The 22638-nt window shown below is 39.7% G+C and overlaps 1 protein-coding gene across 3 annotated transcripts in view; it reads left to right on the forward strand.

Moving 5' to 3' along the window:
• Window positions 1-22638, forward strand: part of WASF2 (WASP family member 2) — a 71115-nt gene that overhangs the window by 5515 nt on the left and 42962 nt on the right. The window contains exon 1 of one of the 3 annotated variants that reach the window (XM_089898202.1): window positions 9527-11089. The exons of the other annotated variants lie outside the window; for them this stretch is intronic. The gene's annotated coding sequence lies outside the window, so the exon portion shown is untranslated. Of the gene's footprint in view, window positions 1-9526; window positions 11090-22638 lie in introns of those variants that run through there. 3 annotated transcript variants of the gene reach the window in all.

The raw sequence follows: 22638 nt of genomic DNA on the forward strand, positions 1-22638 counted from the left end.
TTTTTTTTTTTTTTGTTGGCCATGTGGCACGTGGGATCTTAGTTCCCCGACCAGGGGTTGAACCCGTGCCTCCTGCTTTGGAAGCGAGGAGTCTTAACCACCGAACCACCAAGGGAAGTCCCAATAAAGGCAAAATAGATTCTAGTAATGTTTAATTTAGGCCTCTGTCTTCTACTTCATTCTTGTAGGCTTCTCTTTCTTCCAGTTCATGGTCTTTACTTTTCAGTTCAGATCAGCAAACATTTATTGAGAGGTAGGTCTTCATTGGGCCTTGGGGTAGGGTTTCTCATCCTTGATACTGTTGACATTTGGGCTGGATAATATCCTGTATTGTGATAGGCTGTGCTGTGCATTGTAGGATATTTAGCAGTAGCCCTGACCTTTACCCACTACCTAGTATCACCCTTCCAACCCCCACCCCAGCTGTGACAACCAAAAATGTCTCCAGATATTGTCAAATGTCCTTTGGGGAGCAGAATTGCTCCCTGTTGAAAACTATGTCAAGGGTAGTGGGTTCATAGAGGGAAATAAGTGTAGATGTCCTCACGTGTGTACTATCCTTTCATTTGTTCTTTCTGGTTATACAGTCTCTTGTCTCTGACTTTTGGATAAGAAAGAAAAATGAGGGAAATCAGCAGGTGACAGCCTTAAAAAAGCACCATTATTTTTTTTCTGTCTAAATTTTATTTTATTTGGTTTAAATATATTAGAGCAGTACAGACAGCTGAATTATTTACACAGATTTTTGTAAATTCAGTTTCCACCACTGATTAGGTGGGGTAAAGAACTATTAGAATATTACTACCTTGAATAAAAGACTCAGCTTTTCTCAGAAAAGCTGTTTAACACCTAAAGAATAACCAGCATTTTTTTTTTTTTTTTCAGTACGCAGGCCTCTAACTGCTGTGGCCTCTCCCGTTGCGGAGCACAGGCTCCGGACGCGCAGGCTCAGTGGCCATGGCTCACGGGCCCAGCCGCTCCGCGGCATGCGGGATCTTCCCGGACCGGGGCACGAACCTGCATCCCCTGCATTGGCACGCGGACTCCCAACCACTGCGCCACCAGGGAAGCCCCCAGCATTGGTTTTATAGAGAACCTGCCAGGACTTGTCAGGATTCTTCTCAGCTAACCTTTTTTTTTTTTTTTTTTTTTTTGTGCGGTACACGGGCCTCTCACTGTTGTGGCCTCTCCCGTTGCGGAGCACAGGCTCCGGACACGTAGGCTCAGCGGCCATGGCTCACGGGCCCAGCCACTCCGCGGCATGTGGGATCCTCCCGGACCGGGGCACGAACCCGTGTCCCTTGCATCGGCAGGTGGACTCACAACCACTGTGCCACCAGGGAAGCCCTCAGCTAACTTTTGAGCTTCATGGCTAAGATATAATATATCTTTTAGTGTTCCTACATAGATACTTTATAACTCTAAAAAACATATTTAGCTAATGAGCATGCTTTTCTAAGCTCAGTATTTTTTGTGATAGGTAGATTGGTCAAGGCAGTGGTCCTTGGTCCCAGTGGGCATTCATAAAATGATGACAGATTAGTAGTAACACTGGGGAACTTCACTCCTTTGGCCAGCCTTCTACAATATAACATAATCATTCATGTCTTAGTCACCATTAAAGTGAAGTTGAATGAGTGTTTTTTTTTCCTGTTCCATTTGAAGTTATGAATAGTACTCTAGAGAATTCAAATGTATAGTTATGAATGGTATCTCAGAATAGTTACCATTTATGCAAGTGAGACACACTTCTTAACTTAGGAACCAAACAGAATTGAATTAGAAAAGAGAAGAATAGAAACAAGAATTGTTGAATGCTTGCAGAGGAAATAATGTTCAGATAAAGAAGTACCTCAGGAAACTTTGGTCTCCATCATGATTTCTATACACTAATAAAGAAAAACAGTTTGAGGTTGATGGGAGAGGCTATTAAACTTTGCCTATGATATTACCTTTCAAGCTGTTTTTCTTTTCTGGTGAAATATGGAAAAGCTCAAGACATAGTCTCTTAGTTATAAGATTAATTCTAGTTGAACCAGGTTAAGTTTCTTAATTTGTTTTTAAATTTTATTTTATTTTTGGCTGCATTGGGTCTTCGTTGCTGTGCCCGGGCTTTCTCTAGTTGCGGTGAGCAGGGGCTACTCTTCGTTGCGGTGCGCGGGCTTCTCTTGTTGCGGAGCATAGGCTCTAGGCCCGCGGGCTTCAGTAGTTGTGGTTCGCAGGCTCTAGAGCGCAGACTCAGTAGTTGTGGCACACGGGCTTAGTTGCTCTGCGGCATGTGGGATCCTCCTGGACCAGGGCTCGAACCTGTGTCCCCTGCATTGGCAGGTGGATTCTTAACCACCGCGCCACCAGGGAAGCCCGAGTTTCTTACTTTTAAATTTATTTATTTTATTTATTTATTTTTGGCTGCATTGGGTCTTCTTTGCTGCACATGGGCTTTCTCTAGTTGCGGTGAGTGGGGGCTGCTCTTCTTTGTGGTGTGCAGGCTTCTCACTGCAGTGGCCTCTCTCGTTGTGGAGCATGGGCTCTAGACGCGCAGGCCTCAGTAGTTGTGGCGCGCGGGCTCAGTAGTTGCGGCTCATAGGCTCTAGAGCACAGGCTCAGTAGTTTTTGGCGCGCAGGCTTAGTTGCTCCGCGGCATGTGGGATCTTCCCGGATCAGGGCTTGAGCCCGTGTCCCCTCTATTGGCAGGTGGATTCCTAACCACTGCGCCACCAGGGAAGTCCAAGTTTCTTACTTTTAGAATATAGAGGCCCTTTTGGAAGAAGCAGTGGTTCAACTCAGTTCCAGTTTGAGTGAATATGTGTGTGTATATGCACACATACATACTTACACATATATTTATGATGTGGCTTACGGGGACATTTGAATTTTGTAATTGACATAGTAATGAGCAATTCTTTTACTCATGTATTTAGAATTGAGACCTTTTTCTCCTGTGATTATGCCATTGTTCTAGCAAGTCCTCAGTCTAGAAAGCTTTCTTCAAATCATATCTTGAGTAATTGTTTTCAACTGTGTAGAAGGAGGTCTTAGGTCATGTCCATGATGTTCCCTCCCATTCACAATTGAGAACTGTAAGTAAATTTCCCTTTTTAGAATACTGCTAGTCTTTAAAGAATAGTTTTCCTGATAACAAAGCCATTTGTGGAATTATGAGAAGTATAAGACCAACTTTGCCCCCTTTTTACCTTTAAAGTTCCTTCAACATTCATTGGGTGATAATTTGCAAAGCACAGTGATATGTGTTGTTACAGTCAGTCCCCAGCATTGAGATAAATTATGTTATGCTGCATTTTTAAAAAAAATATATTTATCTATTTGCCTGCGCTGGGTCTTAGTTGTGGCACATGGGATCTTCCTTGCAGCATGTGGGATCTTTAGTTGTGGTATTTGGGATCTAGTTCCCTGACCAGGGATCGAATCTGGGCCCCCTGCTTTGAGCGCTCGGAATCTTAAACCACTGGACCACCAGGGAAATCCCAGTAGCTACATTTTATACAGATAAACAGGCTCAGAGAGGTTAAGTAATTTCCTTAAAGTCACTCAACTAATAAATAACAGATTTGAGATTGAACCCTGTCTTTTTTTTAATGAGATTTTTTAAAGGTAAGATTTACATACAGTAGAATGCATAAAAATGCAAGTATATAATTAGATGCGTTTTGACAAATGTAAAGACATGTGTGGCCAATACCCAGTCAAGAGATAGAATATTTCCATAACCTTCCAAAGTTCCCTCATACCCCCTTCCAATCAGTCCCTGCTATCTTACAGGCAACCACTGTTGTGATTTCTATCCTCACATATTAATTTTTCCTGTTCTTCACTCATACAATATGCACATTTGTGTCTGAATTCTTCTGTTCAACGTAAAGTTTTCAAGATTAATCCATGTTGATGTGTATATCAATATCAACCCAAGCCTTTTGGTGTATATCTGGAGTTCTTTCCAACAAACTACAACTGCTCATTTGCTAATTCTTACATCACATCCTTTTTTTTTTTTTTTTTTTGCCTTGGTATTTGCATGTAATTTACTTCCTTTTTCTAATATACTAGATGTATTTATTTTTAAAATCGCTTTGAAATTACAAAAGTAATACATGATCATTGCAACAAATTACACAATTAGAAGTGAATAAAGCGTGAAAGTTTCCTCAGATTTATTTTTATTTCTGCCTTTTTCCAATTATGAAAATGAGTGCTCTTTGTTTAAAAAAAAAAAAAAGCCAAATTCAAAAAATATGAAGCAGAGAATAAGAATCGCTCATAATCCCACTAGTTAGCATTTTGATATCTTTTCCTCTTTCTCTGCACTTTGTTTACCATGGCTGAGACCACAGTTTAGGGATTTCTTAGTCTTCCCTACTTTTTTTTTTAAAAATATATTTATTTTGGCCGTGTTGGGTCTTTGTTGCTGTGTGCAGGTTTTCTCTAGTTGCAGCAAGCAGGAGCTACTCTTTGTTGTGGTGCAGTGCACGGGCTTCTCATTGTGGTGGTTTCTCTTGTTGCGGTGCACGGGCTCTAGGCACACAGGCTTCAGTAGTTGTGGCATGCGGGCTCAGTAGTTGTGGCTCGCAGGCTCTAGAGTGCAGGCTCAGTAGTTGTGGCGCACAAGCTTAGTTGCTCCGTGGCATGTGGGATCTTCCCGGACCAGCGCTCGAACCCATGTCCCCTGCATTGGCAGGTGGATTCTTAACCACTGTGCCACCAGGGAAGTCCGAGGCTTCCCTTCTTATATTAGGTTTCTCACATCCTCACTAATCAGTTCTTATTATTTCAGTGTTCATGCTTGTTGGCCACCCTAAATCTGAGTATCTGTCTGGCAGTGTGACCTTGGCTGGGCTGGGCTCATCAAGCAAACTGTACACTCCTTCATCACTCACCTCATTCTTGCATACCCAACACCCAACATTTCTTGCAAAGTAGGAGGCAGTTAGTTCTGTGGTTATGAGTATAGATTCTGGAGGCAGTCCATCTGTTTTCAGATGTAGGCTCTGCCACTTACTAGCTCTGTATGTACCCTTAGGCAATGAATCTCTTAGCTTCAGTTTTCTCATCTGTAAAGATGGGGACCTGGCTAATTTTACTGTAAAATATGGAGCATATCTCAAAGGATTTTAGAAGGATTAAATGACATCATTACTTAGTCCATTGCTCAAATAATGTTAACAGTTGTTATAAATTAAGACAATCAATGACATGTTTGGTTGGATATGTCATCTATCTAGCCCAGAATTCTGCTGCTTGTGGGAAAGGGATGAAAATGTCAACTTCAAAATTTAGGGCTATGTTGCCCAAAGTTTATAATTTCTCTTAGGAAGGAGGTTCTTATGGAAATGTTGCCTATGAATTTATCTAGACTATCTAGACTATCTTTGAATTATTTTTTCTTACTTTCTGTACTCCCCATCTGAGTAATGAGTTTTATTACTTTATACACTGGATTGGGCAGTAAACTATTACTTTTTATTAGTCCTACTAAAAGTAGTAAGTGTATACTATGTGTCAGGCATTGTGCCTATTTCTATCCTCATAGCAGTCCTTCAAATTAGTTATTTACAGATGAGAAAAGCAAGGCTCAAAGAAATTAAGCAACATGCGCACTGTCACACAGCTAAACCTACTGGGATTAGAACTCAATTCTTTCCTCCCTCCACTTTCTTTCCCTTCCTCTTACCCCTTCCCTTCCCTTTTTCTACATAAAACTTCTGTCTTTGTGATTCTAAAACCTGGGTTTAAAATTTTTTTAAAAATATACTTTATTGTTTCTTTAGACTTCTAACTACATTGTAACTTCTAAGATTTGATGCAGTCTCTACCATTTCACACCCTTTTTGTTTCATACTAATGTGTCCTTTATATATCTATATCTATATTAAAAAATATGTATGCATACATAAGCTCCTCTGTCCTTTGGTCTTTTGGGATACCTTTCTAGGCCTTGTGTATCTATTTTACCTTTTTTGTGCTATGATGGCCACAACTGCACATTCTATTCTAGGTACAGATACGCTTTGGTTTGTACAAGGGCAGGATAATGTGTTCTGTGTTTTCAAAGCCTTCGTAATAACAGCCAGCATTTTGTTGCCTTTTTGTAGCTGTATTCAGCATAAGTCCAGGGACTCTGAAACCCTTTTCTTGTATTGTAACAGGTAGCTTTAGAGCTCATCATCTGATAATTATAATTTGGACTATTTTTCCATTACCGCATTACCTTATTTTTGTCTACATAGAAGCTATTTTCCATATTTCTCAACACACAACTTTGTACCATCATATTTCTAGCTACTGCTTTAGAGTCATCTGCAAACTGGGAAGATGTCACTAGACAGTTTTTTCTAGATAATTTCTAAAAATGTTACTTGTGATAGGTTTCAGCATTAATCCTTGGGGGACCCCTTTGTTTATACATCTTTATCTAGAGAAGGTACTATATCAGAACACTCTTATTTCTGTTTCTAAATGAAGTCTCTGGGGAAAAAAATTAGTCTTCTTAAATAATATTTATTTACTGTTTTCAGTAGCCTTTGGAAGAGTTTTTTTTTTTAATTTTAATTCTATTTAATTTACATTATATCACATATCCTCTCACTTCAGATATGCATATGTTTTACCTGAAACCTTGCAAACAGTAGGTTCTCTGTAAGGCTTTGATATATTAAATGTTCAACAATAAGATCATGCCCAGTATTGGTTTATTAGTTTAACATTCAACAAATAATTATTAAGTATATGTTATTTGCCAAGTATGAAGAATACAACTCAGTGACTTTGAGAGGTAAGGTCCCTGCTCTCATGCAGTTTAAGAAGCCTTGGGTAGACAATAAACAAACACATAAATAAAATATTGAAAGATTGTGATATGTTAGGAAGAAAATAAAATAGGGTGGTATAATAGAGATAATAGAGGAACTTAGAGATGGTCAGGAAAGGCTTCTCTGAGGAGGTGACAAACCAAAACTGAAGAATGAAAATGAATGAGCCAAATGAAGAGGTGAGGAAAGAGTTCCGAGATAGAAGGAACTAAGAGCAAAGGTATTTCAAAGCTTTGTAGGACTGATAAAGGAGTTTTATTTTGAAGTAAAATGGGAAGTCTTGGTGAGTTTTTTTTTTTTAATTGAGGTACTTGAAAAGTTTTTTTTTTAACTTTTTTTTTTTTTTTTTGGTGGCCGCACTGCAAGACTTGTGGGATCTTAGTTCCCTGACCAGGGATTGAACCCAGGCCTCGGCAGTGAAAGCATGGAGTCCTAACCACTGGACCGCCAGGCAATTCCCTAAAACAACTTTTTAATGCAAAATTTCAAGCATATATAAAAGTAAATGGTATAATGAACCCCTGTGTATCTGTTTCCTAACTTCAACAATTATTAATGCATGACTAATCTTTTTTCTAATACCCTATCTCCTCCCCTAATGTTATTTTTTTCAACAGTTAATGTAGCTTTTATTTATTTTTATTTTTTAAGCTTTGAGATATAATTGACAAACAAAAATCTTATATATTAAGGTATACAACATGATAGTTTGATACATGTATACATTGTGAAATGATTAACCACAATCAAGCCAATTAACACATATTGATACATCACCTCATGTAGTAACCATATTGATGCATCACCTCATGTAGTAACCATTAATAATGTAACTTTTATTTAAAATTACTATCTAGCCTGTAGACTGCAGCAGTTTAAATACTTGAATTAACAGTGCTTTCGTTTCATTTTTACAACAGTTTTATTGAGATATTATTGGCATACAATAAACCACATACATTTAAAATATAAAATTTGATAAGTTTTGACATATGTATATACCATTAAAGCCACCACCATAATCAAGATAATGAACATATTCATCATCCCTAAATCTTTCCTCCTTTGTAATCACTCCCTCCTGCTCTGATGCCTCCCCCCACACCCCCAGGCCATAGGCAACCACTGACCTGCTGTCTATCACTATAAATTATTTTGAATCTTCTAGAATTTTATATAATCATACAGTATGTGCTCATTGACGGGGGCGGAGATCTGGTGTCTTTCATTTGGGATAATTATTTTGAGATTCATCCATGTTGCAAGTTTCACTAGTTGCCGAGTAATAATGCATTACATGAATATAGTAATTTGTTCATCCATTCACCTGTTGCTGGACATTTGGGTGGTTTCCAGTTTGGGGCTGTTACAAATTAAGCTGCTGTGAACATTTGTGTACAAGTCTTTTTGTGGACTTTTCTTTTAAATTAATTAATTGATTATTTGTTTATTTATTTCTGGCTGTGTTGGGTCTTTGTTGCTGTGCGCAGGCTTTCTCTAGTTGCAGTGAGTGAGGGCTACTCTTCGTTGTGGTGCGCGGGCTTCTCATTGCGGTGGCTTCTCTTGTTGCGGAGCACGGGCTCTAGGCACACAGGCTTCAGTAGTCGCAGCACGCGGGCTCAGTAGTTGCGGTGCGCAGGACCTAGAGTGCGCAGGCTTCAGTAGTTGCGGTGTGCAGGCTCAGTAGTTGTGGCGCACAGGCTTAGTTGCTCCATGGCATGTGGGATCTTCCCGGACCAGGGATTGAACCCGAGACATTTCTTTTTAATTTTTAAAACTGAAATACAATTTACATGCCAAACAATTTAGCCATTTAAAGTATGGCATTCAGTGTTTTTTAGTATATTCACAAGGTTATGCTGTCATCACCACTGTTTAATTCCAGAACATTTTTATCACCCCAGAAAAAAACCCCATACCTATTAGCAGTCACTCCTCATTCCCCCCTCCCCATGCCCTACACAACCATTAATCTACTTCCTATGTCTGTGGATTTGCCCATTCTGGACATTTCATATAAATTCAGTCATACAATATGTGGTCTCTTGTAATTGGCTTCTCTCACTTAGCATAATGTTTTCAAGCGTTCATCACGTTGTAGGCTTGTATCAGTACTCCATTGTATGTATGTAACACTTTTATTTAATTTATCTATTCATCAGTTGATGGACATTTCAGTTGTTACTACTTTTTTTTTTTTTTTTTTTGCGGTACATGGGCCTCTCACTGTTGTGGCCTCTCCCGCTGCGGAGCACAGGCTCCGGACGCGCAGGCTCAGCGGCCATGGCTCACGGGCCTAGCCGCTCCGCGGCATGTGGGATCTTCCCGGACCGGGGCACGAACCCGTGGCCCCTGCATCGGTAGGCGGACTCTCATCCACTGCGCCACCAGGGAAGCCCTGCTATTACTTTTTGGCTGTTATGAATAACGGTGCTATAGCATTCTTGTACAGATTTTTTGTGTGGACATATGTTTTCATTTCTCTTGAGTATGTACCTGTGAGTGGATTTGCTGGGTCATATGATAACTCTTTTTGAGGAACTGCCAGACTGTTTTCCAGTGTAGCTGCACTATTTTACATTTCCACCAGCAGTGTATGAATCCAGTTTTTCCACATCCTCACCAGTATTTCTTATCTGTTTTTTTGATGATAGCCATCCTAGTGGGTGTGAAATGATATCTCGTGGGGGTTTTTTTTGGTTATTATTTTTTTTTTTGAAGTATAGCTGATTTAACAATGTTGTATTCGTTTCTGGTGTACAGCGAAGTGAATCAGTTATACATACATATATATGTATATTCATTTTCCGATTCTTTTCCATTATAGTTTATTACAGGATATTGAATATAGTTCCCTGTGCTATACGATAGGATCTCATTGTTTATTTTATTTTAATATTCACTTATTTTATTTACTTACTTATTTTTTGGCTCCGTCGGGTCCTAGTTGTGGCATGCGGGATCTTCGTTAAGGCATGTGGGATCTTTTGTTGTGGCGCGCAGGTTTCTCTCTAGTGTGGAGTGCAGGTTTTCTCTTCGGTAGTTGTGGCATGCAGGCTTTCTCTTCTCTAGTTGTGGCACGCAGGCTCCAGGGTGCGTGGGCTCTGTAGTTGCGGTGCGCAGGTTCCAGAGCTCCTGGGCTCTGTAGTTTGCAGCACGTGGGCTGTCTAGTTGAGGCGCGCAAGCTCAGTAGTTGTGGCACACTGGCTTAGCTGCCCCGTGGCACGTGGGAACCTAATTCCCCGATCAGGGATCGAACCCACGTCCCCTGCATTGGAAGGTGGATTCTTTACCACTGGACCACCAGGGAAGTCCCTGTTCATCTATTTTATATATAGTAGTTTGTATCTGCTAATCCCAAACTTCTAGTTTATCCTCCCCCCAGTATCTCATGTTTTGATTTCCATTTCCCTAGTGACTAGTGATGTTGAGCACTTTTCATGTGTTTGTTGGCTATTTGTGTATCTTCTTTGGAGAATGTCTATTTAAATGTTTTACCCATTGGTTCATTCATCCTTTTATTATTGAGTTGTAATAGTTTTATATATATACTGGATACAAGTCCCTTATCAGATATGATATGTAAATATTTTCTTTTCATTTCTGTGGGTTGTCTTTTTACTTTCTTGACCATGACCTTTAAAACACAGAAGTTTTTCAGTTTTGATGAAGTACAGTTTATCTATTTTTTCTTTGGTTGTTTGTGCTTTTAGGTGTCGTATCTAATAAGAAACGATTGCCTAATCCAGGATTGCGAAGATTTACAACTGTGTTTTCTTCTAAGCGTTTTATACTTTTAGATCTTATATTTAAGCCTTTGATCCATGTTGAGTTAATTTTTAGCATGGTGTTAGGTAGGGGCTCAACTTTATTATTATTTTTAAAGAATTTTTAAAAATTATTTATTTTTAATTTTGGCTGTGTTGGGTCCTCGTTGCTGCGCGCAGGCTTTCTCTAGTTGTGGCGAGTGGGGGCTACTCTTTGTTGTGGTGCGCAGGGTTCTCACTGCGGTGGCTTCTCTTGTTTTGGAGCATGGGCTCTAGGCGCACAGGCTTCAGTAGTTGTGGCATGCAGGCTCAGTAGCTGTGGCACACGAGCTTAGTTGCTCCGCAGCATGTAGGATCTTCCCGGACCAGGGATCGAACTCATGTCCTCTGCATTGGCAGGTGGATTCTTAACCACTGCACCACCAGGGAAGTCCCGGGGTTCAACTTTATTCTTTTGCATATGAATATCCAGTTGTCCCAGCACCATTTATTGGAAAGGTAAGTTGTTCCCCATTGAATTTTCTTGCATCCTTTTCAAAGATAAATTGACCATAAATGTATGGGTTTATTTTGGGGTTCTCAGTTCTATTCCACTGATCTGGATGTCTGTTGTTAATGCCAGTATCACACAGTCTTGATTACTGCAGCTCTTTTGTAAGTTTTGAAATAAAAACAGTGTGAGTCCTTCAATTTTGTTCCTTTTTCAATATTGTTTTGACTTTGCTGAGTTCCTTGTACTTCCATATGAATTTAGGCTCAACTTGTCAATTTCAGCCCAAAAAACCCAGCTGGGATTTTGATAGGGATTTTATTGAATCTGTAGATTAATTTAGGGAGTATTGCCATCTGAACAATATTAAGTCTTTCAGTCCATTAATATGGGATGTCTTTTCATTTAGTTAGGTCTTTAAATTTTTTCTAAGTTTTGAAGTCTTAATGTACAAGTCTTACACTTCTTTTATTAAATTTATTCCTAAATCTTCCTAAACTTATTTATTTTGATGCATTTGTAAGTGAAATTATTTCCTTAATTTCATTTTTGGATTGTTTATTGCTAGTGTGTAGAAATAAAATTGAATTTTGTATATTGATCTTATATACTGCTACCTTGCTTCTAACAGTTTTTTTTGGTGGATTCCTTAGCATTTTCTATTGATATAAGATCATGTCATCTGCAAATAGAGTTTTACTTCTTCATTTCCAATCTCATGCCTTTTACTTCTTTTTCTTACCTGATTGCCCTGGCTGGAACCTCCAGTACAATACTGTACAGAAGTGATAAGAATGGATATTGTAGTCTTGTTCCTGACCTTAGGGGGAAGTCTTTGTCTCATTTTGATAGTACAGTAATACTGGTCTCATAGAATAAGTTCAGACTTGTTTGCCCTTACTTTTGAAGCAGATCCCAGACTTCATTTTATTTGTAAATATTTCAGCATACATCTCTAAAATACAAGTATTTCCCCTATTGAAACATGGTTATATTAACATTGTCACACCGCAGTATCTTTAAATATCCAGTCAGTTAAAACGTTTTAAGCAGGGGGTGGGTATGTGATATGATTTACATTTTTAAAAGATTAATCCAATTGCTGCAAAGAAAATGGATTATTTGGGGGCAGCAATTGACTAAGGTGAATAACAGAAGTCCAGGTAATGATGGAGACTTCAACTAGGTTGGTAGAAAAAGAAATGAAAAGAAGTAGATGTATTTAGTATGTATTTTGGAGGTAGAGCTGATAGGCTTGATGATGAATTGGATGTGTGGGTCAAGGAAGAAAACAAGCATTGAGCATGCCTTCCTTCTGGAAACTCTTCTCTTAGCTTTTATGACAAGGCATTGTTCTGATTCTCCTACATTTCTTGATGCTTCTTTCTTTGTCAGTCTCCAAGTTGTCCTCTGTCCTTGCCTCTCTGTTTATGCTTTTGTGTTAGGAGGTCATCTCCTCTCTCATGTCTCTGACTACAGCCTTCATGTATCAATAGTAACTCCCAAATCTGTATTTCTACCTCTGAACCTCAGTCCTAGAGTTCCTATTGAATCCCTCCACTTGGGTATCCCTTCTGCACCTTCAGCTTTTCATGGATTGTTTACTTTTGGGAACCAGTGGTCAGATTGGTGCAGCTTGTTTCCTTCTTGCTTGGGAGACATGTTTATAGGTTTTAAGGATGGATTTTATACAGATTTTAACGATGGAACCTTTGCTTTTCTGAGAAAGATGCTTAACACACCTGGACAGCATTTTCCTTCAGCACCTTGACCTCCTCATAAGTTAAAACGGGACGGCTGAGCTTTTCTTCTGCCTGTCCACCCCCCGCTCCCCCCAGTCCCCTGACTTGCTGCCTTTTATCCTGACTCACATATTTCTGTTTACTTATTCACTCAGTCATTTATTCAGCACATTTCAGGGCTAGTATAGGTCTGCCAACATACCAAACATTGGCTCCGCTGTTTTCCCACTTCATTCAGATGTAAGGCCTTAGTTGCTGTTGACTTCCCTGAACTCCCGATCTCTTTTCATGCCAACACACTCTCAGGTCCCTCCCTGTCTTTTTCTCCCACTAGGTCAGTTTTGGTCCTTTGTTACCAGTTGCCTTGACTGCTGCTGCTTATTCCAGTCTCCCCCCACCCAGCTCCATTCTTTTCTCTGCTTAAGTGAGATGTATAGCATCTTCCTAAATATTCTGTAATCTATAACTCCACTTGTGTGACTCCTAGCACTTACCGACTAAAGTACAAACTCAACCTGATATTTAATATTCTGTGATCTGGCCCTACTTGTCTTTCCAGCCTTGCTTCCTACTACTTTTGCAATAACGTACTCATCTTCATTCCCCAGAAATGCCTCGTTATTTTCTGCTTACGTACCTCTGCTCACACTGTCCACCTTAGACATAATACTCGTCTTTACATGTCCAAATCCTGCCTATATTTATTTATTTATTTATTTATTGTCTGCACTGGGTCTTTGTTACTGTACTCAGGCTTTCTCTGTAGTTACGGTGAGCAGGGGCTACTCTTCATTGTGGTGCACGGGCTTCTCATTGTGGTGGCTTCTCTTGTGGAGCATGGGCTCCAGGCGCGCGGGCTTCAGTAGCTGTGGCTCGCAGGCTCTAGAGTGCAGACTCAGTAGCTGTGGCGCACGGGCTTACTTGCTCTGTGGCATGTGAGATCTTCCAGGACCAGGGATCGAACCCGTGTCCCCTGCATTGGCAGGTGGATTCTTAACCACTGCGCTACCAGGGAAGTCCCTCCTGCCTTTTTTTTTTTTTTTTTTTTTTTTTTTTTTGCGGTAGGCCTCTCACTGTTGTGGCCTCTCCTGTTGTGGAGCATAGGCTCCGGACGCGCAGGCTCAGCGGCCGTGGCTCACGGGCCCAGCCGCTCCGCGGCATGTGGGATCTTCCCGGACTGGGGCACGAACCCGTGTCCCCTGCATCCGCAGGTGGACTCTCAACCACTGCGCCACCAGGGAAGCCCTCTCCTGCCTATTTTTAACATCCAGTTATATGACACTCCTCTACGATGCCTTTCGTGATTTACTTAACCAGGAGTAAACCATAACTTCATCACTTTTACTTTGTTTTATATTTATGTTCTTTTCTTGTCTCTCCTGTATTAGGAAACTCTTTAAACAGAAACTGTTTCTTGTATCTGTATACATCTTCTACAATGCTGTGGCCTTTGCACTTGGTGGTTACTCAATAAATGTTTGCTGAGTGAGGTAATATTGCAAGTAATGTTCCTGGAGGCAGAAAACTAGATTGAATGACTTCTTGAGGTACTTGCCAACCCCATCATTTATTTTCATAGATTTTTGTAGATTCAAGAGCAAGAAGTGTCCTTATAGATAAAATTTTCTCTCATTAAAAAAAAGTATGGGGGGGCTTCCCTGGCGGCGCAGTGGTTGAGAGTCCACCTGTCGATGCAGGGGACACGGGTTCGTGCCCCGGTCCAGGAAGATCCCACATGCCGCGGAGTGGCTGGGCCCATGAGCCATGGCCGCTGAGCCTGCGCGTCCAGAGCCTGTGCTCTGCAATGGGAGAGGCCACAACAGTGAGAGGCCTGCGTACTGCAAAAAAAAAAAAGTATGGGGGCTTCCCTGGTAGCGCAGTGGTTAAGAATCTGCCTGCCAATGCAGGGAACACGGGTTTGAGCCCTGGCCCGGGAAGATCCCACATGCTGTGGAGCAGCTAAGCCTGTGAGCCACAACTACTGAGCCCACGTGCCACAACTATTGAAGCCTGCATGCCTGGAGCCCGTGCTCCGCAACAAGAGAAGCCACTGCAATGAGAAGCCCGTGCACCACAACGAAGAGTAGCCCCCGCTTGCCGCAACTAGAGAAAGCCCATGCACAGCAACGAAGACCCAGCGCAGCCAAAAATAAATAAATAATTTTTTTTTAAAGTATGTATAGAAAATTTCAAACATATACAGATGTAGAGAAGATGATATAATGAACCGCTACATGCCCATCACTCAACTTCAACAGTTATCACCTCATGGTCAATTTTGTTCATCTGTACTATTACCTGCTGTCTCATCCTCACAAGATTCTTTTGAAAGAAATCCCAGACACCGTGTTATTTAAATTGTTAATAATTTCATTATGTAGCTATAAAAGATACTCTTTAAAAAAGAAAAGTAACACAGTACACAGTAACATCATTGGATAGCCAGTTAATGTTCGTATTTCCAGTTGCTTTCTCTTTTCCCTCTTCCCTTCATCTGTGCCTTCCTTTCTCTCTAAGCATTTGCTTTATTCGAATCAGGTTCCAAAAAATATCCATACATTGATTTGATTTATATGGCTCTTAAATCTCTTTTAATTTTTGGGTTCTGTGGCTCTTAAGTTTCTTTTAATCTTTCGGTTCTCTTGCCTTTTTTCCTTTATATTTTTGTTGTTGTTGAAGAAAGCAAGTTTTCCCATTCTAGATTTTGCTAATTGAATTTCTATGATTTATTTGTTTCTCTGTCCCTTGTATTCCCTGTAAACTGGTTGTTAGATCTAGAGCAGCATTGTCTAATAGAAATATTCAAGCCTCAAATGAAATTTAAATTTTCTGGTAGGCACATTAAAAAGGTAAGAAGAAACAGGTGAAATTTGTTTTAATAATATTTAAAATTAACCTGATAGTTGCAAGTTACTATCATTTCACCACGTAATGAATATAAAAAATATTGAGATGTTTTACATACTAAATCTTTGTGATTCAGTGTGTGTTTTACACTTAAAGCACATATCAATTAATATGAGCCAGACACATTTCTAAGTGCTTGATAGCTACATGTGTGTAGTGGCCGCCTGTTGGTCAGCACAACTCTAGAGGCTTGACCTAAATCAGGTTTCTGCTTTGGCAATATAATGCTTCATAAGTGTTGTTGTATTCTACTATCAGGAGGCCTATAATGTCCAGATGTCTCTTTTTGTGTTGTAAGTGGTCATGGATAATGATTACCTAGCTGTTTGCAAAATGGTGATATTCTAGTGCTATCATTCTTTCTTCATTTATGAGCTGGAATACTTCAAAAAAGAAAAACTTTCCCTAATCAACTCTTTGGTTACTCTGAAGTTTTTGATTTGTACAGGAAAGGCAGGATAAATACTTGATTCTTTATCTTTAGTCCTTTACTTTCAAGTTTTCAGAATGGTAAGTTGGTTCCCTGATATGCTCCAAAGGGAATCAGTGAGTTGTTAGGTTTTTTTGAAAGTATCATTATGAATTTATGGGTATTAACATATTTAACATGTTTTAATCTATTGTAGTTATTCTTTTTTTTTAAAATAGATTTATTTATTTTGTTTATTTATTTTTGGCTGTGTTGGGTCTTCGTTGCTGCGCGCAGGCTTTCTCTAGTTGCAGCGAGTGGGGGCTACTCTTTGTTGCAGTGCGCGGGCTTCTCATTGCGGTGGCTTCTCTTTTTGCGGTGCGCGGGCTCTACGTGCATGGGCTTCAGTAGTTGCAGCATGCAGTCTCAGTAGTTGTGGCACACAGGCCCTAGAGCACACGGCCTTCAGTAGTTGTGGCACATGGGCTCAGTAGTTGTGGCACATGGGCTTAGTAGTTGTGGCGCACAGGCTTAGTTCCTCCGTGGCATGTGGGACCTTCCCAGACCAGGTCTCGAACCCGTGTACCCTGCATTGGTAGGCGGATTCTTAATCACTGTGCCACCAGGGAAGCCCTATTGTAGTTATTCTTACTGATGTTCACTTTGTTCCATCTTGGACCAATGGGAGCCTCTTCAAGTTGGCTCCTGATTTCTTTTGACATAACTGCAGTAGTCTTTGATAGTGTTCCTTGGTTTCTAGTTATGATAAGATGTTCCAGACTCATCTTGTACATTTCCTGCCCTTTAGTCAAGGAGCTCTGGATGCTTTTAGTGAGATATGGTATTTAAAGACCACGTTTATTGCCTAGGAAACTGAAGGCTGGAGAAGTAGAGCGATTTAACCAAGGTCACACAGATTTAGCAGCAGCATCTGACCTAGAACCTGAGGCTTGTGGCTCTTAACTCTATGCCATTGCCATTTTGTCTTGCTTCCTCTACCTAATTTCTATGACAGGAGTTTTAACTGTATTTGAGCTTCTACTCTAGGCCATCAGGGGAAGATAGGTTTTGTGGGTCATCATCGGAGGTACAATCAGACCTCATTAATTTGGGCTAATTGAGGTAAATCCTAGTGAGAGTGTTGTGTTTTGTTTTTCTCTAGGTGCGACTGTTACTTTGAGTCATAACTGAAACTAGGCTATTAGTGTTACCAGGTTTTTTTGTTTGGTAGAGGTCCCTGTATCTGGTTTAATGAATAGCTGAGAATGATGTGCAATTTAACTTTAATTGTGTGTAAATTAGACTCCTGAAATGCTTAAAAACAGCTCATTAAACATTTCTCCCTGCAATCTTATTTACACTGGTTTCTTAGCCAGGCTTTTCTTTATTAGAGTACAGAGGTAAACTTTAGCTCAGGTCTGAATTTGTCTCAAGTTTTCAAATGGGTGTGGAGTCTATATTAATAAAGTGTTGCCATAAAGTTCAGAGAATTTTGGAAAGAATATTTGAGAAAGTGCAGAGGAAGAGCATCTGAAAGTCAGACATCTGGCATTTTCAGCCAACCAGAATGCAACTTCTTGTGTTTGAAAGTAAGCTGAAAGTACTTTTAAAAGTCAAAAAAAGCTTTCAGAAAGCTCGTTCACTATCTAAAAAGTCATATCATCCTAGGACTTCACTCAGAAACAACTGTATATTGAGGGACAGAGGATCTAGGTGTGCTAGGGCTATCAGTGTTGCCTGTTGGCTCTGTGGCCCAGAGTAAGTCACTTGACCTATCTGAGCCTTAATTTATTCATCTATAATGAGGTAATTAAAATTGGGAGTAGTAATACATGTTCTTTTTACCTCACAGACTTCTTGTGAAATTCAAATCAGCTAATTAATCAAATGACATAGTGGATATTTATTGAATTAATGAGAGATGACATGAAAGTGCTTTTTAAACTAAAAGCCTTGTTTGACTGTAAACATTATTAGAATAATATAGATTAGATGCACTAATACATACTAATGATCAAAAGCATGACAGCAGAAGGAAGAGATTCAAGATGTCTGTCCAGACTTTGTAGCTGTTTTACTACAGAGGCATATAGCACCTCATACCTTAGGAGCCTTTGACAGCATCATGGTTTTATAGCATAGTACCACTGCTGATGTGAAGACCCTGAGTTACTAAGAAAAGGTTAAATTATATTTAACATATTCTGTTTAAGAAATAATGGATAAGCACAACATATTTTACAGAGGTTTTCATTAAAATGGCTTTAAGGAGTATAGTGTCTAAAGAGTTATTTCCATTATCTGACAATTCTACCTTGTATGGAGTCTATCACTCCCTAAAAGCAGCTAACACCTGCACTAAATGCCAAAAATTGTTCTCAATTCTTTATATTTACTCCTTTATTTCTCCCAATAATCCCATGAGGGAGAGATTAAGAAACGTGCCCACAATTCTGGATTAGGATCCTGGGTTGAGGAAAAAAATTCCTATACAGAGCATTATTGAGACAATTGGTAGAATTTAGATATGGACTTTATGTTACATAATAATATTGTATTGTTGTTAAATTTCCTAATGTGATAATTGGACTGTAGTATGTTCTTAGGAGTTGTTCTCTGTAGTATTTAGACATAGAAGCACCATGTCTACAACCTATTATCAAAATGGTTAAAAAATTAGTAATGAAATTGTGTGTGGGGGAGATAAAAGTAAATATGGCAAAATGTTCATAATTGCTGAACCCAGGTGAAGGACATAAAGGAGTCCTTTGTACTATTGCAACTTTTCTCCAAGTTTGAAATTATTTCAAAGTAAAAAGTAAAACAGCAAAAAATTTTCTGTCACACAGCTAGAGTTTATATAGCAGGGTTGAGATATGAACTCTGGCCATTTGGTTCCAGAATCCATGTTCTTAGTCACTCTGCTATTCTGCTGTTATATTCATGGTGCTAGATAAATGAGGTAAATCTGTACTGAATTTTAAATAACTGGGACTATGATTGGATCCTGAACATTGAGCTGTTTTAGCAGCTCTGCCTCCTGGTTCTTCAAGGAAAGGGTGATCATATAATTTATTGTGTAAACTAATTCACTTAAAAAAATCTTTTTTAAGTGAAGTATAGTTGATTTACAGTGTTATATTACTTTCAGGTGTACAACATAGTGGTTTGCTATTTTTTAAAACAGTTCACTTTTAAGAGTAAGGAGGAACACTATTAATAATTTCTCTGGGACAGTTGATGGAAATCAAGACGATGGACACCCTAAAAGGACACCTGTTGGCAGAGTTTAGTTTTAACAAATGTGACAAAACATGATAATTGCTTCATTTTAATTAAATTTTGTTTACCATGGATTCTTGTTTACACAGCGTCCACACTTTTTTCTCCTGCCAGCAAACCTCAGGCCTTCACCTGATGCATTTTCATTTTTTCTTCTCTAGATTTTGCTAATTCTTTTGCTTCCTTCCAGACCACTTGGGAAATATTCTTTGTCAAATTCCATTTCCTCCAAGTCTGAAAAATGCCAACAAAAATTTCTGTAACACTTGTCCAGTTTTTTAAAATACTGGCATTTAAAACCAGAAATGCCCAAATATCTTTTTTTTTTTTTTTGGCCACATGCTGTGCAGCTTGTGGGATCTTAGTTCCCCCATCAGGGATTGAACCCGGGCCCTCTGCAGTGAGAGCGCAGAGTCCTAACCACTGGACCGCCAAGGAATTCCTCCAAACATCTTTATTAACGTGATTTCTAAAAGGAAAAGTAGTAGTAAAATGCATCTGTATTATGAGATAGGTAGAGAAGTATTACTACTGTCAACTTCCCATAGATATTTGGGAAATCCTTACTGTGTGGCACTGGAGGCTGTGATAATGCCTGTTAAAAAGGATTATACCAATCTAGAATCAAAGGTGTATGTATTGCCTCACTGATCTGTTGCCCAGGTAGTGTCCATTGCCGTTCTTCTGATTGTACTTATTTGCAGTAACAGTCTCCTGGACTGTTTCCAATTAAAGATGTTGACCTTTACTAATAGAGGACTAGTATTTTTTGGTCAATCTCTAAAGAAGCTTTCAAAATTATTCCAATACAGTCTCTGGATTTTTAAAGCTCAAACTACCTCTTTGCTTCTCCTTTCTCATATAGAATGCATTTAACCAAGTGCACATCCACTAGGGCAGGAGAGGGTGGGACAGGGCAGGGACTGTGACATGTAAATCAGATAATTTTCCTTCCAGTTACCTACTATGTTATAAGGTTTGAGGAAGGAGTGGATAAAACTGATGACTAACATAATTTTTTTTTTTTTTTTTTTTTTACGGTACGCGGGCCCCTCACTGTTGTGGTCTCTCCCGTTGCGGAGCACAGGCTCCGGACGCGCAGGCTCAGCGGCCATGGCTTACGGGCCTAGCCGCTCCGAAGCATGTGGGATCTTCCCGGACTGGGGCACGAACCCGTGTCCCCTGCATCGGCAGGCGGACTCTCAACCACTGCGCCACCAGGGAAGCCCTAGCATAACTTTTTTTTTAAACCACTAAGATGACTTTTTTTTCCTTAAATCATGAAATGTGCTTTTATAGTAGCAATAGTCTTAATAGTAATTATATTTTTGTTTTTTAAAGTAATGTGTATTTTGTAGTTCAAAGCTGTTAAATTTCTTATTCCTGCTGTTTTTTTTCTTTAAATTCAAGGAATTGCTATATTTAAATGGATTGTTTTTTAAAAAATAAATTTATTTATTTATTTTTGGCTGCGTTGGGTCTTCATTGCTGTGCATGGGCTTTCTCTGGTTGCGGCGAGCGGGGACTATTCTTCATTGCGGTGTGCGGGCTTCTCACTGCGGTGGCTTCTCTTGTTGCAGAGCACGGGCTCTAGGCTTGCGGGCTTCAGTAATTGCAGCACGCAGGCTCAGTAGTTGTGGCTCGCGGGCTCTAGAGCGCAGGCTCAGTAGTTGTGGCGCACAGGCTTAGTTGCTCTGTGACATGTGGGATCTTCCTGGACCAGGGATTGAACCCGTGTCCCCTGCATTGGCAGGTGGATTCTTAACCACTGCGCCACCAGGGAAGTCCCTGGATAGTTTTTTTTTTAACATCTAGTTTAATGAATGAGAGTAACCTCTGAAACCAATTTTTACTTGATTGAAAAAAAGGTTTTTTTTAAATTTTAAAGGCAGCTACAGATATTAACTCAGGTCAACCATGTATTAATCAAAATCAACTATTAAAATAATAAAATACCTATTGACTTGAACTATCAATATTGTATCTTTTTAAAATAAGTTCATTTATTTATTTATGGCTGCATTGGGTCTTAGTTGTTGGGCGTGGGCTTTCTCTAGTTGTGGTGCATGGGTTTCTCATTGTGGTGGCTTCTCTTGTTGTGGAGCACAGCTCTAGGGTGCGCCGGCTTCAGTAGTTGTGGCACGTGGGCTCAGTTGTCGTGGCTCGCGGGCTCTAGAGCGCAGGCTCAGTAGTTGTGGCACATGGGCTTAGTTGGTCCACGGCATGTAGGATCTTTCCGGACCAGGGATCAAACCCGTGTCCCCTGCATTGGCAGATTCTTAACCACTGTGCCATCAGGGAAGTCCTTGTATTTTTTTATTTGATATAGGAAATTAAGAAATACTTTTAGAACACATTATGTACAAAAGACTATGATAGACGTGATCCCTGTCCCAAAGAAGCCTATATTCTAGGAACACAGAGACACATGAACATGTCGCAATATTGTGAAATCTCAGACCTTTGTTTTGGATCCTTATCTCTGCCCTTATTCTATCTAGCCTTCTAGCCATCTTTTCCTAATAACAATTTTTGCTAATCAATTTAAAGAATACTATGCCAGTTTATTTTAAAATTAGATAAAATGGACAAACTTCCAGCAAAAGAAAACAAGATGACTCAAGAAAAAATTGAAAACCTTTAACTATTAAATAAATTGAATTTATAGTTAAACAACTTTTCCCACAGAGAACACCAGGCCCAAATAATTTCCAGATGAATTTCAAGATACAGCCTAAGGTTTTAGATTCAGTTATAAATCCCACTTTTTCATGCTACTGTCCCCCATTAAGAAGGTGACTGTATGGTTTACATTTTCACTTCCTGGCCTTCCTGACATGGATCTCTATTAAGGGGAGTGGATTGTTACAATTTATTCTTCATTAGCTCTCACTCCTTTTCTCCTACCTTGCCTTTTCTCTGATTTTTTTCTTCATAGTCAGCAAGATTCAGAAAGGACCTTTTCATTGTTTAGAGATTTTTTCTTTTCTTTTCTTTTTTTTTAAAGAATTACTTTATTTACTTATTTGGCCGCGCTGTACAGCTTGCGGGATCTTAGTTCCCAGACCAGGGATTGAACCTGGGCCCTCGGCAGTGAGAGCTTGGAGTCCTAACCACTGGACCACCAAGGAATTCCCTAGAGAGTTTTTCTTAGCAGATTCTGTTCATCCTTCTGTCCACTTATCCAGTATTTTATGAAGAATTGATGGGTGACCGA

This window comes from Delphinapterus leucas, chromosome 1 (assembly GCF_059928025.1).
Source record: "Delphinapterus leucas isolate spDelLeu-1000000601 "Yukka" chromosome 1, BTC_Dleu_Yukka2, whole genome shotgun sequence".
NCBI classification, from domain to species: Eukaryota; Metazoa; Chordata; class Mammalia; order Artiodactyla; family Monodontidae; genus Delphinapterus; species Delphinapterus leucas.